Here is a 24,849-nt window from a genome sequence, read left to right on the forward strand (position 1 = left end):
ATGACGTCAGCTCACTGCAACCTCTGCCTCACAGGTTCAAGCAATTCTTCTGCCTCAGCCTCCAGAGTAGCCGGGATTACAGGCACCCACCACTGCACCTGGCTAATTTTTGTATTTTTAGTAGAGACCGGGTTTCACCATGTTGGCCAGGCTGGACTTGAACTCCTGACCTCAAGTGATCTGCCCGCCTTGCCTCCCAAAGTGCTGGGATTACAGGTGTGAGCCACCGTGCCCAGCCTGACCATGAGATTATTGACAGGAGTATGTCGGTCTTCAACTTGAACACGTGAGCTGGAGACCCCAACAGCCTCCTGCACTTATGTCCATTAGTCTCATTGCTGATCTTTAGAAAAACAACAAAACAACCCCCAGTGGTTAACCAGCCAGTCAATGCCGAACCCATCCAGCACATGCCCAACACGAGTCCACAGAGGGTGTGAGCAGCCCCCTCAGACTCTGCAAGTGGGAGGAGTTCAGGAGGCAGATGCAGTGTCCAGTGCTCGGGAATGAATGAATGAGTGAATGGATAGATGAACAGGCAAATGAGACACTGTGGCTGCCATCCGAGGCTGCCTTTCAGTATGAAATGTTGGGGTCAGGGTGGGGACGTGAGGGCCCTCCTCAGCCAGTCGGTCCCAGGTTGACCAGGCTGCAGAGCAGCCCAGCCTGGACCAGGGATGCTGCAGGGACCAACCTCCTCCTGTCCAGGCTGTCCTGGGGGAGGCATCAAGGGGAAGGACCTGGGGTGCCCCCACCTTGGGTTTCCTCCTCAGGGTCTTGCTGGGGCAAGTCTGAAATCTGCAGGGCAGGCTGAAAACCCAGGCAGGAGATGATGCTGCGGCCTTCAGGCAGAATCCACCATCCCAGGGAAACCTTGGTTTTTGCCCGTAAGGCCTTGCCTGATTGGATGCAGTCTTCAAATTCTGCATGTAAGGCCTCACCTAACTGGATGCAGCCCTTGGCATCTGCTCATAAGGCCTCACCTGATTGGATGTGGCCCTTGGCGGCTGTCTTAGGCCTCACCTGATTGGATATGGCCCTCAGAGTCTGCATGTAAGGCCTCACCTGATTGGATGCAGCCCTCGACTTCTGCATGTAAGGCCTCACCTTATTTGATGTGGCCCTCGGATTCTGCTCATAAGGCCTTACCTGATTGGTGTGGCCTCAGATTCTGCATGTAAGACCTCATCTGATTGGATATGACCCTCGGATTCTGCACATAAGGCCTCACCTGATTGGATGCAGCCCTCGCATTCTGTTGGTAAGGCCTCACTTGATTAGATGCAGCCACCGCCATCCCAAGCATGATCTGCTTCACTTGAGGTCAGCTGATGGCCAAGGCCAATGCCTCCCCTAAGTGCCTTCTTGGCAACACCCAGACAGGTGGGATGGAACCCAGGGCTCAGTGGCCACAGGACGCTGCACTGCTTCTGACATCACTCAGCAGCAAAGGCCCTAGGACAGGCCCTGGTGAGATCTCTGTGGGGTGAGAGGGCCCTGGGCATGAGAGAGAGGCCTCACTATTGGAAATAGTCCCTGTGGGCCTAGACGAGCCGGGCGGGCTGCAGGCTACACGTCATGGAGCCATGGCAGGAGGTGCCGCCTGGGCTGCTCCAACCCTCCCCGCGGCCTCCGCATCTTCTTCCAGCCTCTGATGGAGTCAGAGGCCACAGCGTGTCAGAGTCGGGGGTGCTTTTCATCCAAACCTGTGCCCCACACGATCCCCCAGGAAACCTGAGGCCAGGTGAATCGGGACTCACCTGAGGCCCCACGGCCGCTCTGGGAGGAGCCGGCTCTGCCAGTACCTGGACCCATCACATGGGAGGCAGCTGCGAGGCTGGGAGGTAATGGCTCCTGCACCTGTTCTCGCGGTCTTGGGAGCCCCGCCCTGCCTGTCAGTCACGTCAGTGTCCCGGCCGTGTTCATCCTGAAGCTCCACAGCCGCAGCCACCCATGGCAGTGGGGAGCCAACTGCAATATGCTCCGATCAAACCGTATCTCATGGCTCCAGCACAGATGGCGGGAGCTGTGGCAAGTCCGGTGATGCTGGAGGGGGTGTGACTGACAAGGAGGGTTTGTGCCAGAGCAGGCGGCACCACCACTCCTCGGAGACTCTGTGGGACCCGAGCGATGCCTCCATCCCACGAACTCCAGGACTCAGTCAGGGGTCGCCCTTGCCTTGAGTTCTGGGCGGCGTCAGGAAATACATGAAGGTTGCCGAATAACCACCCAGGCCCTCCCCATGCTCACCCACCTTCAGGAGAATGCGTGGGATGGGGGAACCATCGAGTGGACTTGGCCCAGGACTTGGGGGCCAGGTTCAAAGGTGAGCCCAGCCCAGGAGACTTTGGGCAGGCCTGTGACTGTCGGAGGCAAGGAGACGCGCTCAGGAAAGTGGAGAGGATGACAGCTCTCGGCTCCTCCTGTCCCTCCCAAGATTGGAGAACGGCGTGCTTACAACACTGTCAGTACCCATGCCCCCCAGCCACGGCCATCTGGAAGTTGTTAGCTGTTATTATCTGTGGACGGTGTGGATGACATGTGAGCCTCAGTTTCCCTCGTCTGTAAAGTGGGGGTGGTGATCCCACATCATGGATTAGACTGCCGTTCCCTGGGTGCCCATGTTGTACAGTCAAGAGCCAGGCTCGGTGGCCACCCCGTCTTCTGCCACCCCGTCTTCTGCCACGCAGTCTGCCCCGGGCTCTGCAGAGCTCCAAGGAGGGGCCCCGGAGGCCTTGGTGGTGCAGTGCCATGCCCCTGGGAGGCTGGGGACACGTGTCCCAGGCCCTGACACCCTTGCAGACCACTCAGTGGATCACAGGGCCACAGACCTGTCCTGACAGGGCCACATATAGCTGCCAAAATGATGGCTGCTTACCTAGCAAACTCTAATGCCAGAAACCACCTTCTTCCTTGCCACTTCTCTGCAGCATTTGTATTTTGATCACTTCTGACATCACTCAGCAGCAAAGGCCCCAGGACAGGCCCTGGCGAGATCTCTGTGGGGTGAGAGGGCCCTGGGCATGTGAGGGAGGCCTCACTATTGGAAATGGTCCCAGGAGCCCCAGGACCTTGTGGGAAGACCTGGGCAGCCAGGCTCCCTCTTGGCAAAGCCAGGGTCTCCCTGACCCCCACTTTCCTGTGGACAGTGTGGAAGAGGTATTGGGGGGGCTGCCACTGAGTGGCAGAAGTGGGCAGGGGAACTCCCACACCCAGTGTTGCCCATGGCCAGTAATGGCCGTGGTCCTACAGACCAGGGGCCCACTCTGCCCCTGGCACACACCAGACCCCAGCCACTCAGTCTCCTACTCCGTGCCCCCATCCCCCTGCAAAAGGGTGTTGTGTGTCCATCCTACAGATGGTGACAGGGAGACTCGGAGGAGGCACGTGGGGGTGCCCACCATTTCACCCCTCCCAGTTTCCTACCGTGGTAGAACAATCACCCCAGAACTTAGTGGCTAAAACCAAGCAGAGTTACTTATTTTGCTCACAAATCAATGGTTGTCAGGGCCTGCGGACAGCAGCTCATCTCAGTGACACAGGCTCCAAGGGCCTGTGGGCAGCAGCTCATCTCAGTGACACAGGCTCCAAGGGCCTGCGGGCAGCAGCTCATCTCAGTGACACAGGCTTCAAGGGCCTGTGGGCAGCAGCTCATCTCAGTGACACAGGCTTCAGCTGGAGCAGCTGGGCTGGGGTGAGATCTGCCGCAAAAATGGCACACCACATGGTTGGCCAGGTAGCTGTGGCTAGCGCCTCCCCACGGGGACTCTTTGGGGCTACTTGGGCTTCCTCACAGCATGAGGGCTGGGTCCCAAGAGGCAGGAAGTAGAGGCCGTCAGTTTCTGATCGCCAGCCCTGAAACTTTCTGAGCAACACTTCTGCAGCATTCTGTTTTGGTCAAGAAGTAAAAAGGTCCAGATTCAAAGGCAGAGACGCAGACCCCGTCACACACCCCTTATGGGAGGTGGGTGGAAGGATGTAGGGGCTGTTGTATCACAGCTGTGCCGTCTGAGATGTTGACCTCCCCAGAGCTCTCAGGTGTGAACACACGTGTGGCCAGGCCTCAGTGCTGTCCTCTCCTATGGCTGTGATGCAGAGAGTCCCAAAACCGGGGCTCAGCCCGGGAGGGTTCTTGGCTTCACTCCGGAAAGAATTTGAAAGCCAGCTGGTAGTGGAAGAAGGCAGGTTTACTTAAGTGGCCGTGTACAGAGAGTCACTGCTCCTTGCAGAGCAGGGCTAACCCACAAGGAGTGTGCCAGGGTGACTGCATAAGGGCTATTGGCAGCTGCATTTATACCCACTTTTAAGTACATGCGAATTAAGGGGAAGGTTATTCAGAAATCTCTAGAAAGGGGGCGGCACCTTCCAGATGTTGCCATTGCGTTTGTAAACTGTCATGGTGCCGGTGGGTGTGTCTTATGCTGATGGGCAGAGGGGGCAGCTGGAGGAAGCTGTGTTAGTCTGTTCTTGCACTACTATAGAGAAATACTTGAGACTGGGCAATTTATAAAGAAAAGAGGGTTGGCTCACAGTTCTGCAGGCCGTACAGGAAGCATGGTAGCTTCTGCTTCTGGGGAGGCCTCAGGAAACTTACAGTCCTGGTGGAAGGTGAAGGGGGAGCCAGCACTTCACTCAGTGAGAGCAGGAGGAAAAGAGAGAGGGAGGAGGTGCCCTTGGGAAATGTTCTTCCAGCAGCTTCCGGTTGAGATCACATCCAGCTGCGGCATACACAGGGTCTCAAGTTGTCACCGGCACACTCCAGGTGGTCCCGACAGCAGCTGCGACATACACAGGGTCTCAAGTCGTCACCGGCACACTCCAGGTGGTCCCGACAACAGCTGCGACATACACAGGGCCTCAAGTCGTCACCGGCACACTCCAGGTGGTCCCGACAGCAGCTGCGACATACACAGGGCCTCAAGTCGTCACCGGCACACTCCAGGTGGTCCCGACAGCAGCTGCGACATACACAGGGCCTCAAGTCGTCACCGGCACACTCCAGGTGGTCCCGACAGCAGCTGCGACATACACAGGGCCTCAAGTCGTCACCGGCACACTCCAGGTGGTCCCGACAGCAGCTGCGACATACACAGGGCCTCAAGTCGTCACCGGCACACTCCAGGTGGTCCCGACAGCAGCTGCGACATACACAGGGCCTCAAGTCGTCACCGGCACACTCCAGGTGGTCCCGACAGCAGCTGCGACATACACAGGGCCTCAAGTCGTCACCGGCACACTCCAGGTGGTCCCGACAGCAGCTGCGACATACACAGGGCCTCAAGTCGTCACCGGCACACTCCAGGTGGTCCCGACAGCAGCTGCGACATACACAGGGCCTCAAGTCGTCACCGGCACACTCCAGGTGGTCCCGACAGCAGCTGCGACATACACAGGGCCTCAAGTCGTCACCGGCACACTCCAGGTGGTCCCGACAGCAGCTGCGACATACACAGGGCCTCAAGTCGTCACCGGCACACTCCAGGTGGTCCCGACAGCAGCTGCGACATACACAGGGCCTCAAGTCGTCACCGGCACACTCCAGGTGGTCCCGACAGCAGCTGCGACATACACAGGGCCTCAAGTCGTCACCGGCACACTCCAGGTGGTCCCGACAGCAGCTGCGACATACACAGGGCCTCAAGTCGTCACCGGCACACTCCAGGTGGTCCCGACAGCAGCTGCGACATACACAGGGCCTCAAGTCGTCACCGGCACACTCCAGGTGGTCCCGACAGCAGCTGCGACGTACACAGGGTCTCAAGTCGTCACCGGCACACTCCAGGTGGTCCCGACAGCAGCTGCGACGTACACAGGGCCTCAAGTCGTCACCGGCACACTCCAGGTGGTCCCGACAGCAGCTGCGACGTACACAGGGCCTCAAGTCGTCACCGGCACACTCCAGGTGGTCCCGACAGCAGCTGCGACATACACAGGGCCTCAAGTCGTCACCGGCACACTCCAGGTGGTCCCGACAGCAGCTGCGACATACACAGGGTCTCAAGTCCTCACCGGCACAGTCCAGGTGGTCCCGACAGGTTCTGTAAGCCACCCAAGGTGCACCCTGGGGGGCCACAGGGGCTCAGACCCAGGACGCCCACCAGACTGCACAATTGGTGACCAGCTTCTGGGGCGACCATCAGGGTCACAGTGGGAGAGGCACAGTTTCCACCCAGAGCATCACTCTTCCCAATTCATGCCTGAAGGCGCGGCAGCTGCTGAGTACGCTGCGCAGGGGACCGGGAGGACACAGGTCAGTGAGAGGCGTGGCCCCGCCACTGCAGCCAGGGGCACTATGGGTGGTGGCACCAAGCCCAGCATGGCCAGAAATGACACTGATACCCACACCAGGACACAGTGTCCCAGGGTGGTAGAGCTGGAAGGGCCTCTGCCTCTTAGGGCTCCTGGTCCCATCCCTCATGCAATTTGTGGCCTGTGAGACCCCTGAGGGAAAGTGACTTGTTCAACGTCACCCCAAAAGTCTGCAGTGGGGCCAGGACAGACAGGGCCTTGCCACTCAAATGCTCCATGTGACAGCTACCCTGGTCCTTCCTTCCTCCCTTTCTCCTTCCTTCCTCCCTTTCCTCCTTCCTTCCTCCCTTTCCTCCTTCCCTCCTCTCTTTCCTCCTCCCCTCCTCCCTTTCCTCCTCCCCTTCTCCCTTTCCTCCTTCCCTCCTCCCTTTCTTCCTTTCTTCCTCCCTTTCTCCCTTCCCTCCTCCCTTTCTTCCTTTCCTCCTCCCCTCCTTCCTTCCTCCCTTTCTTCTTTCCCTCCTTCCTTTCCTCCTTCCCTCCTCCCTTTCCTCCTTCCCTCCTCCCTTTCCTCCTTCCCTCCTTCCCTCCTCCCTTTCCTCCTTCCCTCCTTCCCTCCTCCCTTTCCTCCTTCCCTCCTTCCCTCCTCCCTTTCTTCCTTCCCTCCTCCCTTTCCTCCTTCCCTCCTCCCTTTCCTCCTTCCCTCCTTCCCTCCTCCCTTTCCTCCCTTCCCTCCTCCCCTCCTCCCTTCCCTCCTCCCCTCCTCCCTTCCCTCCTCCCCTCCTCCCTTCCCTCCTCCCCTCCTCCCTTCCCTCCTTCTTCCCTCCCTTTCTTTCTTTCCTCCTCCCCTCCTCCCTTTCCTCCTTCCCTCCTTCCTTCCTCCCTTTCCTCCTCTCCTCCTCCCTTTCCTCCTTCCTTCTTCCCTTTCTCCCTTCCCTCCTTCCTCCCTTTCTCCCTTCCTTCCCTCCTCCCTTTCTCCCTTCCTTCCCCCCTCCCTTTCTCCCTTCCTTTCTTTCACGCATCCCAGATGGGGCTTCAGGGCAGGATGGGTCCTCTGCCTGCTTAGACCTGAAGGACGCCACTTCACCTCTAGCCTCAGCTTCCTCAGCTGTACACTGTGAGCAGCAATAGAGCTCACAACACCTGTCAGTCAGTCCAGGGGTGGCCACTGTGCCTGTGATTGCGCCCCCTCCCCACTCCCAGCCAGTGTGATCCTGTAGGCAGAGAGGAGGGGCTGCCAAACCAGAGGCCCCAGCAATGGGCTGCAGACATGTCCTGGTCTCAGAGCCTTTGTGATATGGTCTGGCTGTGTGCCCACCCAAATCTCACCTTGAATTCCCACATGTTGTGGGAGGGAACCCAGTGAGAGGTAATTGAATTACGGGGGTGGGTCTTTCCGTGCTGTTCTCGTGATAATGAATAAGCCTCATGAGATCTGATGGTTTTAAAAATGAGAGTTTCTCTGCACAAGCTCATTCTTTTTGCCTGCTGCCATCCATGTAAGAAGTGACTTGCTCCTTCTTACCTTCTGCCATGATTGTGAGGCCTCCCCAGCCATGTGGAACTGTGAGTCCATTAAACCTCTTTCTTTTGTAAGTTGCCCAATCTCGGGTATGTCTTTATCAGCAGCGTGAAAGTGGTCTAATACGCTTCGAGACACTCTCCAGGGACTGCAGCTTCTGCTGCTCCTGGGCCTCAGGGACATCCAGAACCACTTTATTAAAGCGCCCAAGGCCCAGGGCAGCAACACTGCTGGGCAGGACACCGTGTGTTTCCCGGGGACCACCCTCCAGCCACCTCACATGGAGGTCAGGACCAGAGTGCCTGACCCAGGCACTCACATGGAGGCCTCGGGTTTGGGGTGTTTGCTGTAACGTCACTAACTCATGGGACCTCCGCTGTGAAAGCACCTTAGGGACCTTCCAGAACAATCCCAGGTCAGAGGGTGACACCCAGGACTTCCCTGGCCAGGGCAGCACTCGGGCCGGTCCTGACCCCCCCCAACTCTTTCCTGACTCAGCCGTGGCTGCCTTGTCTGCACTTCATTTTCTTGAAAACTGGGCAGGGGCCCAGGAGCAGCACCCCCACCTCTCTCGGCCTGTGTCCCTGTCTCCCTCCCCGTCGCACTCCCTCCTGTCTTTGGTTTGAGCTGTCTCCTGGGTCAGGGCGGCCCCGCCTCTCTGATGGGCGGAGGGTTCTGATGTCCTTGGTCTGTCCTCAGCATCTGCTGTGGGACCTCAGGAGAAGCGCCACTCTGGACCGCAGGAGTGGGGCCATCCCCCATCCCAAATAGTGTCCCTCGTACTGGCACAAGGTCCAGGCCCCGGGTGGCCACCTCTCCAGAGCCTGTGGGACCCTGTGGCCCGCACCACTGGGGCTTCTCACACCAGCCCCTGCCTCCCCGGCACTGGTTCTCTGGGTCTGCCTCTCCATCCACTCAGCCTCACACCAGCCCCCACCTCTCCATCCGCTCAGCCTCACACCAGCCCCCCACCTGTCCGTCCGCTCAGCCTCACACCAGCCCCCACCTCTCCATCCGCTCAGCCTCACACCAGCCCCCCGCCTGTCCGTCCGCTCAGCCTCACACCAGCCCCCACCTCTCCATCCACTCAGCCTCACACCAGCCCCTCGCCTGTCCGTCCGCTCAGCCTCACACCAGCCCCCACCTTTCCATCCGCTCAGCCTCACACCAGCCCCCGCCTCTCCGTCCACTCAGCCTCACACCAGCCCCCGCCTCTCCATCCACTCAGCCTCACACCAGCCCCTCGCCTGTCCGTCCGCTCAGCCTCACACCAGCCCCCGCCTCTCCGTCCGCTCAGCCTCACACCAGCCCCCGCCTCTCCATCCGCTCAGCCTCACACCAGCCCCTCGCCTGTCTGTCCGCTCAGCCTCACACCAGCCCCCACCTTTCCATCCGCTCAGCCTCACACCAGCCCCTCGCCTGTCCGTCTGCTCAGCCTCACACCAGCCCCTCGCCTGTCCGTCCGCTCAGCCTCACACCAGCCCCCGCCTCTCCGTCCGCTCAGCTTCACACCAGCCCCTGCCTCTCCGTCCGCTCAGCCTCACACCAGCCCCTCGCCTGTCCGTCCGCTCAGCCTCACACCAGCCCCTCGCCTGTCCGTCCGCTCAGCCTCACACCAGCCCCCGCCTCTCCGTCCACTCAGCCTCACACCAGCCCCCGCCTCTCCGTCCGCTCAGCCTCACACCAGCCCCTCGCCTGTCCGTCCGCTCAGCCTCACACCAGCCCCCGCCTCTCCGTCCGCTCAGCCTCACACCAGCCCCCGCCTCTCCGTCCGCTCAGCCTCACACCAGCCCCTCGCCTGTCCGTCCGCTCAGCCTCACACCAGCCCCCACCTTTCCATCCGCTCAGCCTCACACCAGCCCCTCGCCTGTCTGTCCGCTCAGCCTCACACCAGCCCCTCGCCTGTCCGTCCGCTCAGCCTCACACCAGCCCCCGCCTCTCCGTCCGCTCAGCTTCACACCAGCCCCTGCCTCTCCGTCCGCTCAGCCTCACACCAGCCCCTCGCCTGTCCGTCCGCTCAGCCTCACACCAGCCCCTCGCCTGTCCGTCCGCTCAGCCTCACACCAGCCCCCGCCTCTCCGTCCGCTCAGCCTCACACCAGCCCCCGCCTCTCCGTCCGCTCAGCCTCACACCAGCCCCCGCCTCTCCGTCCGCTCAGCCTCACACCAGCCCCTCGCCTGTCCGTCCGCTCAGCCTCACACCAGCCCCCGCCTCTCCATCCGCTCAGCCTCACACCAGCCCCCGCCTCTCCATCCGCTCAGCCTCACACCAGCCCCCGCCTGTCCCATGCTAGCCCTCCCAGCCTCGCCTCTCCATTGTGCAGCACCCCTGCCACCTGGCTTTGGTAGATGCACCTTCACCTGCTTCCTTGGACGAGGTGGGCTGCGGGCCACGTCCTGTGAAGCAAGTGGGCAGCCCCATCCCAGGGCGTAAGCGTGATGTGGGTGCTGAAATGTTCTCATCTGCGGTTCCCAGGGCCAGCTAGGGGCTAGGCCTGTGCCGTCCTCAAAATATCACGTTGGGGTAAGGGGGGTCTGTGCTCACTGTGGGCTGCGTCGCCGGCAGCAGGACAGGGCGTGTGCTCCGTACCTCAGGGGCTGAGTGCTTACAGGGCCACCTCCTTGTTCCTCCCTCCTCTCCGCTACTCTACCGCCCTCTCCCCTCCCACCTTCCGTGCACACTCACTGAGCACTGACAGGGCAGCCTGGGCTCCAGGCTTAAACCCCGCGCCACCGGTGTCATCCGGAAGGAGCTGCAGAGGCCGCACTGTGGTCGGAGCTGACCAGGCCCGGCTGCTTGAGAAAACTGGCCGGATCCCCTGAGTTCAGCTGGGGCCCACACACCCACCAGAAACACACCCAGCAGAGCAGAAACCAGAAACGTGAGAGCATCTACCAGAAATGCTTTCACGGCCGGGGTCCATCACAGCTGCACACCCACCTGCTGTCCCAGCCAATGGGGAATGCACGGCCCATGCTGCTGCCCAGGCAGGAGAGCAGCAGCTCCCGGCACACACGGCGACTCCCACAGACATAGAAGGGCACACGCCGTGGGAGCCACGGTCCTATAGCTGGGATGAGGTCGAGGAATCCGCAGGTCCCAGGGAAGGAGGAGCTGCCAAGTCTGTGCTTCTCGCCCGGGGCTGGTGTGCAGGCAGACGCACGCTATGTCATGGGCCAGGCCGGACACTTCAGTCGTGGTGCTTTCTGCGCACGTACTGTATTCTGCCTTAAAGGTGTATTTAAAATGCTTGTAGAGGAACAAAATTCTCACTCTGCTGCTGACTGTGTGACCTTGGCTGAACCATATGACAGCTCCCAGCCTGCACGTCCTTACCTGTGTGATGGGAATGATAGCAGTGCCTTCTTCACAACCTCCAGGGAGGTTCCCCAGGAAAATGCCATTGCAGTTCTCAGCCGGGGCCTGGCCGCAAGGCAAATGTCGAAGCTCTGCTGCTGGACCTGAAACTCCACGGCCCCAGTGCAAGGCACCATCAGTGTGTGCTCTGTGGAGAAGCTGATCCGATGCACCCGGCCTGACATGGATCTTCGTGGGGTCCAGGGCCCGGGTTCTTCTCCAATGCACTGATCTCCTCCATCCCTGGCTCCCAAAATGCACCAGACAAGGAAAACCAGAAGAAATCAGATACAACCCTCAAGCGTTCGAGCCGGGGGGTTGGGGTGTACACACACAGCTGAGTGCAATGGGAGAGGGTGTGGTGTGAGCAACAGGGGCGCCCAGTCTAGGGAGGGCTGCTTCCCACGGAGTGAGCACCACACAGGAACCAGAGAGGATTCCAATGTCCAGAGAAAACAGCCGGGGCAGGCGGGTGGGGGAGACGCAGTTTGGCCACAGCAGAGGACGCCGAGGAGGGAGCAGAGTCAAACCGAATCAGCAAGAAGGGTCTGGGCCCTAAATGCTCTCCATGGGGTCCTGACGTTCACCCGCAGCCGGAGTCCTTCAAAGAAAACCCAGAGACCACCTGCCTCCGTATTTCCTGCAGTTTTTATAAAAGTGCAAGTTCCTGTACCCCACCCATGATGTGCTGACCGGGAGCTCTGGCAGTGGTATCCAGGGTCTGTGTGTTGACCCTCACTGTCAACAACAGGAAGCCACAGAGGGTTCATGAGCTGGGGAGCAACATGGCCGCTGCTGTCCGTGACTGGGCAGGGGGTGAAGGGGCTCCAGGAGGGAGCCCAGCCAGTGTGTTTGCTGTTTCTTCATCTTCTGAGAACACGGAGAAGCCCCGTTGGAAGGAAAGGCCTGGGTTAGTATTGATCCAGATGTGGACACAGCTGGCCGATAAGGGAGGGTGTGTGAGACGTGATTTAATTCCTCCCACGAACCGCACATCGCTGCCTAGCGGAAGCCCCCTCCAGGGGTCTCACCTCATACCACAGCCAAGCAGGGGCTGCGGGCTGCCTCCCACTGGCCCTCTGAGGGCCTGAGTCAGAAGCGTGAGGATGGAACACAGGTGGGAGCTCCCCAGGTTCCCCAGAGGGGCTCCCTTCTCAGAGGCAAGAGCTAGCACCTCCGCCAGCCACTTCTGCCCCTGAAGGCCCCACATCCTGGGAGCGCTTCGGTCCCCAAGAGACTGGGAAGTTGGTCACACTGACAGGGAATTGGTCCTCATTGAAAATATTAGTCTCTCAGCTGTTCCAGGGGAAAGGGGACGGGGTCAAGGGAAAAGTTCTTAACAACATTTGTGCTGAAAATGTGGGGTGGGGGGCAGCAAACCCAAGGTGAGAACAAGCTGAAACCTTTCCCGGGATGCAGACGCCTTCACAAGGCCTCACCTGCCAGAGCGGAGATGACCTCAGCCCTCAGGCCATCCGGTGAGGGACGGACAAGCACCACAGGCGCCCACAGGCGCGGCGTCATCCAGGCGCCCGAAGGAATGCAGTCTGATGCACGCTGGGCACAGGGTGCCTGGGCACAGGCAGAGTGGAAGCAGCCAGTCACAAAAGGCCATGTCCAGTCTGATGCCATCCACATGAAATGCCAGGCATAGGCAAACCCTCAGAGGCAGAGGGAGGCATAGGCAAACCCTCAGAGGCAGAGGGAGGTCAGCGTTAGACTTGGCCTTCTGACTTTTGGTTAGAGCATTTCTCATTTAGGGACATGCAATGATGCTGTCATCGCCCCTAGGCAACGGGCACTTACGCTGTGGCTGTTTCCTGCAACTGCACTTGCACACGGGACCTGTGGGCATCCTGTGGGCGTCCTGTGAGCGTTGTGTAGGTGTCCTGCGTGTGTGTGCACATGCGAAGGCCCTTCCTAGCATTTCTGCTGTGTGTACTGTTGGATGCGGTCCTGGAAGTGGACCCCGCATCGCCGTGATGATGTGTGGGGCATTGGTGCCATAGCCACACATTCTGAAAAGTCATGCCCGTTCAAGTTCCTACCCTGAGAGCGGAATGGGCTTGCTTCTCCACACCGTCCTTAGCACACATATTCCCAGTGGTTCCCACGCGTGAGCAACAGTCACAAAACAATGATGTGTTGTGGTTTTCCTGGCGTATCTTTGGTTCTCACTGGTCCAGACTGTGGCCTCCACTTCGTGGACAGAGGGACTAAGAAAGAAGCTTGTGTCTGGCTTTGCCCATCTGGAGGCAGAGGCACGGCCCACACCCCTGCCTCAGTCAGCACAGGAGGTGAGAGACTTCTGCCCCCAGGGAAAGGAGAAGTTTTCTCTCCTGGCCCTCCCATGATGTCTCCTGCTGAGGCTGCACACTGAGTGACAGGCCAGCCAATGCCGCATGCTACCTGTTTGCCACTCTGTGACCTTGGGCTTGCCCCTTCAGTCCTATGAGCCTCATCCACAAAAAGGGAGACACATTCCCCATGCAGCAAGTGGGTTGTGCAGACTAAGAACATGTCTGCAAAAGCACCTGGCATGCAGCAAGTGCTCACTAAACACTGGGCAGCTGCATCATCATCGTCATAGTCATCACCATCGCCACCATCACCACCATCACCACCATCGTCACCATCACCATCACTATTACCACCATCATCACCATCATTACCATCACCACCACCATCACCATCATCACCACCACTGTCACCATCACCATCACCACCATCATCACCATCACCATCACCACCACCATCACCACCACCACTGTCACCATCACCATCACCACCATCACCATCGTCACCATCACCATCACTATTACCACCATCATCACCATCATTACCATCACCACCACCATCACCATCATCACCACCACTGTCACCATCACCATCACCACCATCATCACCATCACCATCACCACCACCATCACCACCACCACTGTCACCATCACCATCACCACCATCACCATCGTCACCATCACCATCACCACCACCATCACCACCATCATCACCATCACCATCACAACCATCATCACCATCACCACCACCATCACCATCACTATTACCACCATCATCACCATCATTACCATCGCCATCACAACCATCATCACCATCACTATTACCACCATCATCACCATCATTACCATCACCACCACCACCACCATCACCACCACCACTGTCACCATCACCATCACCACCATCACCACCATCACCATCACCACCATCACCACCATCGTCACCATCACCATCACCACCACCATCACCATCGCTATTACCACCATCATCACCATCATTACCATCGCCATCACAACCATCATCACCATCACCACCACCACCACCGTCACCACATCACCATCATCACCATCACCACCATCATTACCATCACCACCACCACCACCACCACCACCACCATCACCACCCCCACTGTCACCATCACCACCATCGTCACCATCACCATCACCACCACCATCACCATCATTACCATCGCCATCACAACCATCATCACCATCACCACCATCACCACCATCATCACTATCACTATTACCACCATCATCATCATTACCATCACCATCACCACCATCATCACCATCACCACCACCACCATCACTGTTACCACCATCATCATTACCATCACCATCACAACCATCATCACCATCACCATCACCATTGTCACCATCATCACCACCACCACCACCATTGTCACCATCACCACCAACACCATCATAGTCATCATCATCATCACCACCACAATTATCATCACCACCATCACCACCACTATCACCACCACTGTCATCACCATCATTATCATTGTTACCATAACCATCACCACCATCATCCTCCTCACCACCATCATCACCATCATCATCATCATATCACCATCACCATCACTACCATCGTAACCACCATCACCACCATCACCATCATCACCACCACCATCACCATCATCACCACCACTATCACCATCATCACCATCATCACCACCATCACCATTGTTGTCATCATTATTCATTTTTCCCTTTCTGGAGACACCCATGGGTCCTGGAAGCTCAGGATGCAGGCTTTAGGAGTAGCCCCCTCCTCATTCACAGGAATACAAAGGCCTGGGGTGGCAGTGACTTGCCCAAGGCCACCGTGCCAAGAGCAGAGCTGGGTTTGGCCCTCTGTCTCCGCGTGGCCCTTTGCAGCCCCCAAGTCCCCTTTGGCAGATCACTTTCCTCACAGCCCTGAGGACAGGCATGATGGGACAGGGATTCTCTCTCCACCCCCTCCTTGGTGTTTAGTTGACATCAGTAAAGCCACCAAAGGAATCTTTCAGAAATAAACAAAGTTGCATTTTTTGACAGAGGATGGAAAATGACTCATAGGAAATCAGCATTCCAAGTGCACTACCCCATTAGGTATTAAGCGGGTCGGGTTTCGGCGCGGCGTCCAAGAATGCTGTGGCTTATTGCAGGAGGATGACACCGTCTGTGTGGGGAGCTGGCGCGGGTGCCTGAGGCCTGGAAGCACCCGTGGGAACCCATGATGTGCCGTCACCGCGTGCCCTGCCCCCTCTGTGCCGACTCTCCTGACAGTGCTGGGCACCGCCACGCTTGGGCACAGCCTTGCCGCTGGCCCTGGCCTTGAGCAAGGTCCTTGCAGCATCACTGGATGCTGGGTTCTAATTTGGCTCTGAATCTGACTTGCAGGTTTGGGCCATTCCAGAAGAATAAACCTTTCTGTGTGCACCTCTGGCAGGCAGCCACCTGGCATATGCCATGCGAGGCAGGGAGAGGGAAGGCACCATGAAAATCAACAAAGCAAGGCCTCCCCTAAGGGACTCCAGAACCCGTGGGTTGAGATGGGCAGGATGGGGGAGAGAGGGCTGCTGGGAACAGGGTGAGGGCCCCCCAGCACCACTGCTCAGGCTGGCTCTCACAGCCTGCAAACCCTTCCCACAAGGCTCCACACAAGCAGCCTCTGCAGCCAGCCTCCTCACCGTTTCACAGACGAGAAGACCAAGGCCCCGGGTTGCCCCTTGAGTCTGGGCACTGGAGACCCAGTCATGCTGCTTCCCAGCCCACAACCTTCCCGCTCCCACGTCAGAGCCACTGAGCTGTGCCCCCAGGAGCCACGTCTCTGCCCAGCCTCTATGGCACCAGAGGTGCACTCTGGCACCAGGACACACCCCATGGGTCCTTGTGCTGCCGCTCATTGGTGATTTGGCGGTAAACCTTAGAGGGAGGAGGCCTGCTGGGATCATGTGCCCGCTGCCCATGCTGCAGCCTCTGTGGGCAAAGCAAGTGTCCCCACCTCCACGGTCCATCCGTGAGTCCCCTGCTTGATGCTTCCCGAGAGCCTCCACCCACCCAGAGGGAAACCAGGTGTGGTCTCCAAGCCAGTGGGTACGGCCAGGGTGGAGAAGTCTCCGGACTTGCTGAGTCACGGAAGAGGGGCCCATGGGTGGAGAAGTCTCCGGACTTGCTGAGTCACGGAAAAGGGGCCCATGGGTGGAGAAGGCTCGGACTTGCTGAGTCACGGAAGAGGGGCCCATGGGTGGAGAAGTCTCCGGACTTGCTGAGTCACGGAAAAGGGGCCCGTGGGTGGAGAAGGCTCCAGACTTGCTGAGTCACGGAAGAGGGGCCCACGGGTGACTGAGCGACAGTTACAACTTGGAGACATTTCCTTCCAGCAAAGATGCAAAGGTGGGGCACAAAGGCAGGAGCACAGAAGTCTTTGCATGTGTGGCTGGGGCTGCCTGCCCAGGGAAGGCGTTTCCATTCTTCCCACGGATGCGGGCCTGTGAGGTGGGGCTGGTAGTAAAGATCCCGAGGAGAATGAAAACATACCAAGAACCGGAGCACTTCACACACTCAAGCAAGGGAGAGTGACGGTTGCGTGGCAGGGGGTCGGGGGGGACACAGGGGCAGTTGCAGTGTGTGTGTTTGTGTGTTTGTGTGTCTGTGTGTGTGTTTTTGTGTGTCTGTGTCTGTGTGTGTGTCTGTGTGCATGTCTACATGTGTGTGTGTGTCTGCATGTGTGTCTGTGTGCATGTGTGTGTACATCTGTGTGTGTGTGTGTCTATGTGTTTGTGCGTGTGTGTGTATTTGTGTGTCTGTGTGTGCATGTGTGTCTCTGTGTTTGTGTCTGTGTGTGTGTCTGTGTGCATGTGTATGTCTGTGTGTGTGTGTGTGTCTGTGTGTGTGCCCAAGGGAGGCAGGCGTGAAGCTAAGGAAGTCTTGCTCTGTGTTACAAATGTCACCCCCTTTCCTAAGAGACCAAAGAGTTAAGAAATTTTTCAGGTTTGTTGAGATGCTGGATTAAGCTGGACTAAGCTTCCTGTGAATACCCCCTCTGAAAAAAATTCTGGGGATTGATGATAAAAAACAACAACAAAAGAGAATGGCAGGCTCGAGGGGCAGCCTGTGAGGAGCTCGCAGCGGCCATGGGAGAGGCTCTGCAGGATGAGCATCTCTTACCTGAAACGCTTGGGACCGGAAGTGTTTTAGTTTTTATTTTTTTCACGTTTGGGAATATTTGCCTTACCCTGACCAGTTGAGCATCCCTGACCCAGTATCTGAAATCAGACATGCTCCAGGGAGCATTTCCCAAGAGCATCATGTCAGAGCTCAAACAGTTTTGGATTCTGGGGCATTTTGGGTTAGGGATACTCAACCCGTATGACCCAGGGCGTGCACACATCACAGAGCTGGGAGTGATTCATCTGTCCCAGAAGGTGCAGAAGATCGAACTGTGACCAATTCATGTCCACCTGGAGCCAATGACTGCGGCCTTATTTCGTATAAGGGTGTTGGCAGATATGATTGCACTAAAGATCTCAAGATGAGGTTGTCCTGGACCAGGGTGGGGCCTAAATCCTATGAAAGCGTCCTTATAAGGAAAAGGGAGCCTGAGATGGGAAGATGCCAACGGGAGGACACACGTGTGATGGAGACTGACGGGGGAGCCATGCAGCCACTGGGCACAGGAAGAGGCAGGTAGGACTCGCCAGAGCCTTTGGAGGGAGCACAGCCCTGAGCATGCCTTGATCCAGGACTCGCAGTCTCCGGGGCTGTGAGAGGACGAACCTCTGTTGCCCTAAGCTGCTAGGTTTGCCAGGAAACCAGGCCAGGCTCTCCATCCCAAAACTCAGAGCTTAATTGTGGGGTCAGATGCAGGCCAGGCTCTCCACCACCCCAAAACTCAGAGCTTAACCCCCTGGTTAGTACATATCCAGATGCACGTCAGGAATGCAGACAGGGCTGGCTGCACTTCTGCTCCACATGGTGTGGATGAGGGCCACTCCGGGGTGCTCTGTGGGCAGCTGGGCTGGTCAAAAACTTCCAAGGCGGCCTTACTCCTGCAGCTGGTGCCATGGCAAGACAGCTGGAATGTCCACACAAGGCCACTCTGGCACGGGGTCTCAGGGTGGCCAGGCCCCCTCCTCGGCCCCTCAGGGCTCCCAAAGTGAGTGTCTGGAGGGGCCTCTGATGACCCAGCCACAGGGCCTCACTTTGGCCACACTCCACTGGTCAGGCATTGCCAAGTCCAGGCAGATGCCTGGGAGGGGAATTAGCTCTGCCTCCTGATGGGAGGAGAAATGAGAGCCTCGATAAGCATCGAATGAATGAAAGAAAGAAACTCACATGGAGGCGTGATGCAGCAGCACCACACATGTTCATCCTTCACGTGAGACACTAACATGCCAAAAACATGCATGTTCATCCTTCACATGAGACACTAACATGCCAACACCACGCACATTCATCCCTCACGTGAGACACTAACATGCCAACACCACGCACGTTCATCCCTCACGTGAGACACTAACATGCCAACACCACGCACGTTCATCCCTCACGTGAGACACTAACATGCCAACGCCACGCACGTTCATCCCTCACGTGAGACACTAACAGGCCAACGCCACGCACGTTCATCCCTCACGTGAGACACTAACAGGCCAACGCCACGCACATTCATCCCTCACGTGAGACACTGACAGGCCAACGCCACGCACGTTCATCCCTCACGTGAGACACTGACAGGCCAACGCCACGCACGTTCATCCCTCACGTGAGACACTGACAGGCCAACGCCACGCACGTTCATCCCTCACGTGAGACACTGACAGGCCAACGCCACGCACGTTCATCCCTCACGTGAGACACTGACAGGGCAACGCCACGCACGTTCATCCCTCACGTGAGACACTGACAGGCCAACGCCACGCACGTTCATCCCTCACGTGAGACACTGACAGGCCAACGCCACGCACGTTCATCCCTCACGTGAGACACTGACAGGCCAACGCCACGCACGTTCATCCCTCACGTGAGACACTGACAGGCCAACGCCACGCACGTTCATCCCTCACGTGAGACACTGACAGGCCAACGCCACGCACGTTCATCCCTCACGTGAGACACTGACAGGCCAACGCCACGCACGTTCATCCCTCACGTGAGACACTGACAGGCCAACGCCACGCACGTTCATCCCTCACGTGAGACACTGACAGGCCAACGCCACGCACGTTCATCCCTCACGTGAGACACTGACAGGGCAACGCCACGCACGTTCATCCCTCACGTGAGACACTGACAGGCCAACGCCACGCACGTTCATCCCTCACGTGAGACACTGACAGGCCAACGCCACGCACGTTCATCCCTCACGTGAGACACTGACAGGCCAACGCCACGCACGTTCATCCCTCACGTGACACTGACAGGCCGCCACGCACATTCATCCCTCACGTGAGACACTGACAGGCCAACACCACGCACGTTCATCCTTCACGTGAGACACTGACACGCCAACACCACGCACGTTCATCCTTCACGTGACACACTGACACGCCAATACCACGCGCGTTCATCCTTCACGTGAGACACTGACACGCCAATACCACACAGGTTCATCCTTCACATGTGCGATTCGGTGGCTTTTCATGCATTCACAAAGTTATGTGACCATCACCACTATCTCATACCAGAACAGGTCATCATCCCCAAAACAAACCCCATACCCATGGAAGTTCACCGCCTGCAGCTCCCCCAGCCCCTGGCCACCCCGCGTCTACCGTCTCTGCTCTTCTGGGCATTTCCTGTAAGCAGAATCATGCTGTGTTTGCCCCTTTGTGTCTGGCTTCTTCCACTCGGCCCCGTGTTTTCAAGGTTCCTCCACGTTGCTTCATGTGCTAGTGCTTCACTCCTCTTCATGGCTGAAAAGTATATTCCGTCGTGGTTTAACCATTCACCAAATGATCAGCATCTGGGCTGTTTCCACGCTGGGGCTATGGTGAGTAGTGCCACCATGAACATTCACACCTGATAGGGTTTGGCCGTGTCCCCAGCCAAATCTCATCTTAAATGGTGGTTCCCACCATTCCCATATGTCGCAGGTAGGACCCAGTAGGAGGTAATTGAATCATGGGGGCGGGCCTTTCCCGTGCTGTTCTCGTGACAATGAATAAGTCTCATGAGATCTGATGGTTTTATAGGGGAGCTCCCTACACAGGCTCTCTCTTGCCTCCTGCCATGTAAGACGTCCCTTGCTCTTCCACCATGATAGTGAGGGCTCCTCAGCCCTGTGGAACAGTGAGTGCATTAAACCTCTTTCCTTTATAAATTACCCAGTCTTGGGTATGTCTTTAGCAGCAGTGTGAGAACAGACTAATACAACACCCAAGTGTTTGCACGGATGTGTTTTCAATTCTGCTGAGTTTATACCTAGTGGTGCGAGGTCTCAGGGTCACTCTCTGTCTTTTTGAGGAAGTACCAGGCTACTCCTCATTTTGCATCCCCATCTGCAAGGCATGAGGACTCTAGTCCTCTGCATCCTCAGCAGCAAGCGTCACTGCACGTCTTTAGTTCTGGCCACCCCATGGGCATCAGGGGCAGCTCGCTGCAGCTGTGACACACGTTTCCCTGGTGGCTGATGGTGTCGGGCGTCTCTCCATGTGTGTTAGAGAAGCCCACTCAGATACACGGCCTCTGCTTTAATGCAGTTGTCTGGCTTTTTGTTGTTGAGTTGTGCGTGCTCTGTGTATATGCTGGACACTAAACCCTTCTCAGATGGACGGTTTGCCAAAATTTTCTCCTGCTTTGTGACCTGCCTTTCACTTTCTCAATGGTGTCCTTTGAAACACAAATGTTTTTAGCTTATGAGGATCCACTTTCTCTATTTTTCCTCTGGTTGCTGTGCTTTCGGTAACACATCTACGAAAAGTGCTGTCACTTGGCCAGCGGTTCCTAACTTCGCTTTCTCACAATGCCCCAAGACATCCCATGGCCCACGGGCAAACTCCCTCTTAATGCGCCATGCAACCCTCCAGCGCCGCCAGTCACCTGGGGAGAGACCCTCCGGCACCTCCAATCGCCTGGGGAGAGACCTTCTGGCACCTCCAATCACCTGGGGAGAGACCCTCTGGCTCCCGGAAGGCAGGGGTCCCATGGGTGGGGAGCTGCTGACTGTAGTGCTGTGCCGAGGAGTGGTCCTGAGCTGGGTCCAGGCTGTGGGATAGTGCTCTGTGGTTGATTAGCAATGTCTGCCCCGGCAAGAGAGGAGTCAGCACCCTACAGGCCATCCCCGGCTCCTGACTCTCCAGGCTGATCATCACTGTGCCAGGGCACAGGGTCAATGTGCACTGTGCCGGGGCACATCAAGCCAGGGTCCACTTGAGGAGGACAGGTAGCCTCGGGTAATGCACTGAAGCTCCACGCCCCCAGGGTGTGTTTGCCCTGCACAGGTACCGGGCTGTCTGTGGAGACTGTATCCTGGGAACCACAGAGCCCCCAAGCCATCTTGTGCTGTCACCAAGGAAGAAACATGGAGGCCAGAGGCCTCTGCTGGGTGAAAATTGCCCCCAAACCCATGTCCACCCACAACCTGTGAACATGGCCTGATTTACAGACAGGGCCTTTGCAGGTGCAATTAGTTAAGATGAGATCAGGCTGGTATCCTTATCAGAAGGGGGAATATGGGCAGACACACAGAGGAAGGGCAGGGCCACGGCAGAGATGGAGGCTGTGGCGATACAGGCACAGGCCACAGGCCAAGAGCGTCACAGAAGCCAGCATCCCCCAGAAGCAGGGAGGGGCAGCAGGGACCCTCCTGGAGCCTCAGGAGGAGCATGGCCCTGCAACGCCTCGGTTTCAGGCTTCTGTACTGAGAGAACATTTGCCTCTTTTTGAAGTTCCCCAGTTTATGGCACTTTGTTCTGGAAGCCCCAGAGAACCCACATCACACCTGATAGTGTGCGTTCACCGCACGGCAGGGCTGCCTGAGCTGGACTCCCCAGGGCTGCTGCGTCCTGGAGGGGGTGTGCCCACCTGAGCCGTCACTCAGGTGCACTCCCAGAACCAGCAGGGCCACTAGGGAGAGAGCAGGCGCCAGGGAGAACAGGGTGGCAGGGGGATATGGGGACAGGGTGGCAGGGGGACGGGGGACATGGTGGCAGAAGGATGGGAGACAGAGTGGCAGGGGGACCGAGGACATGGTGGCAGGGGGATGTGGGGACAGGATGGCAGGGTGATTGGGGACAGGATAGCAGGGGAATGGGGGGACATGGTGGCAGGGGGACAGACTGGCAGGGGATTGGGGGACATGGTGGCAGGGGGACGGGGGACATGGTGGCAGGGGGATGAGGAGACAGGATGGCAGGGGGATGGGGGGACAGACTGGCAGGGGGACGGGGGACATGGTGGCAGGGGGATGAGGGGGCAGGATGGCAGGGGGATGGGGGACATGGTGGCAGGGGGATGGGGGGACATGGTGGCAGGGGGATGAGGGGGCAGGATGGCAGGGGGATGGGGGACATGGTGGCAGGAGGACGGGGCACCGAGTGGCAGGGGGCCTGGCCATGGCAAAGCCCAGGTGCTTGACAGGGTGGCACAGTGTTGGGGACAGGGCCACCCCTGCAGAGGGGAGCGAGTGGGTGGGCCTCTTTACTAAGCTACAAACCTGGGTCATCTTCTGAGCATGCAGGGGACAGGTGCAATATTTTTAAGCAGGAGCAGTGCCAGGTCTGAGCCACGGACACCAGTCCTCTCTATAAAGTGAGTCAGCGAGCAAACAGCCCCCTCACCACCCCTTCTCCACCTACCCCAGCAGACATGGCTGAGCCGGCACAGAGGTGCCTCCCACGCATGGCAGTCCAGGCTGGCACGGCAGCTGGAGGAGTTCACCTGCAGAGCGGGGGGGCGGGGGCTGTTGTTCAGGCACAGAGCACCTCGTAGGTGGGAGTGAGCCATGTGTACCAAACCAGGTGTTGCCATGGGCCAGGTGTCAAAGGCGACAAGAACAGGTATAATGGACCAGGTATCATAAGGCCAATTATCATAAGCCAGATGTCATGCGTCAGGTGACATGAACAGGTGTCATGGGCCAGGCGTCACAGGTCAGGCATCACAGACTAGGTATAAAGGGCCAGGTACAATGAACCAGGTGACATAGGCCAGACATCACGGGTCAGGTGTCATGGGTCAGGCCCACAAGAAGTTCTCGAAGCTTTGATAGGACTGGGGAGTGCTGGGCTTTGGAGCCAGAAAGTCTCCCAAGGAGGGTGCTGCCCAGCCCCGCAGAGCATGTAAAGAAGCTGAGGCCCAGAGGGACGAAAGAACAACAGTGCAGGGCCGCGCAGCTCAACAGCTGGGAGCACGGAGGAGCAGATGCGTGGGGAGGAGTCTCATGGAACAGAATCTGCCTGCCTGGGCTGGGTGCCGGCAGAGGGGAGGGAGGAGCAGAGGGGAGGGAGAGGGTGATGCACAGAGAGGAGTTTATAGGCAGAGGCGTCAGGCAGAGCCACCCTGAGGGACCGTGAGAGGACTTGGGATGAGAACCTGCTAGGAGAGCCCAGGGGCCTAGCGGGGAGGAGGGCCTTGCAGAGAGCCCTGGGGGCTGGGGTAGCGAGGACCCTGCAGAGAGAGCCCGGGGCCTGGGCAAAGCGGTCCAGGCTGGTGTCTGGCTGGCAGCCCTCGCAGAGCTCCTGGCCCCCTCCTGAGCCGCCTGAGCTCCTCATCTTCACCCCAGAGGTACAGACCTCGCCTGTGAAGGTCCGGTAGTTAAATCTCTCAGGCTTTGCGGGCCACGCGTGGTCTCTGTCACACATCTATACCTATTTTGTACAATCCTGTAAACGTGTAGAAGCCCTTCTTAGCTCACAGGCTGAGCAACACCAGGTCTTGGGATGTCCCTGTTCAATGCCTGCCTGGTGTACTGAATGCCGGGGGCCTGTACAGGGCCAGCCCCTCAGTCTATTCTCCAGGGCCCAGAAGGCGCGTGGGCCAGGGCCTCCCACTGGGAAGATGCGTTTGGAATCTTGCTCCTGGTGGCTGCTGGGACTCAGTTTCCCCTGCTAGGACGTGCTGGGCAGCGTGGGGCAGGGTGGGCCACTGTTGTGGTCTCTCACCTGGGGGACTCATTCTGGGCCGCCCTCCAGGTTTCCCAGGTCAAGCCGTCCTCCCCGGCTCTCTGACGTAATCCCAATTTCCTTTCGCGTCGACTCTCGAGCCGTGCCCCAGAAAGCAGACACCTGGGTTCCTAGCCGTCCTAACTCCCGCACGGCTCACAGCTGGGACGGGGCCAGGGTGGCAGCGGGCAGGCCCTGCACACCTGCAGGTGGACTGGGTATCTCGGTTTTGCCATCTGCGGGGGCATGGATGCACGCTCCCTGAGGCAGGCGGTGCAGCGTCCACAGACTGGGGGTGGGGTTCAGATGAGCCAGGAAGGGTGTGCGGAGG

The sequence above is a fragment of the Pongo abelii genome, chromosome 18 (genome assembly GCF_028885655.2).
Source record: "Pongo abelii isolate AG06213 chromosome 18, NHGRI_mPonAbe1-v2.0_pri, whole genome shotgun sequence".
In the NCBI taxonomy this organism is placed as follows: Eukaryota; Metazoa; Chordata; class Mammalia; order Primates; family Hominidae; genus Pongo; species Pongo abelii.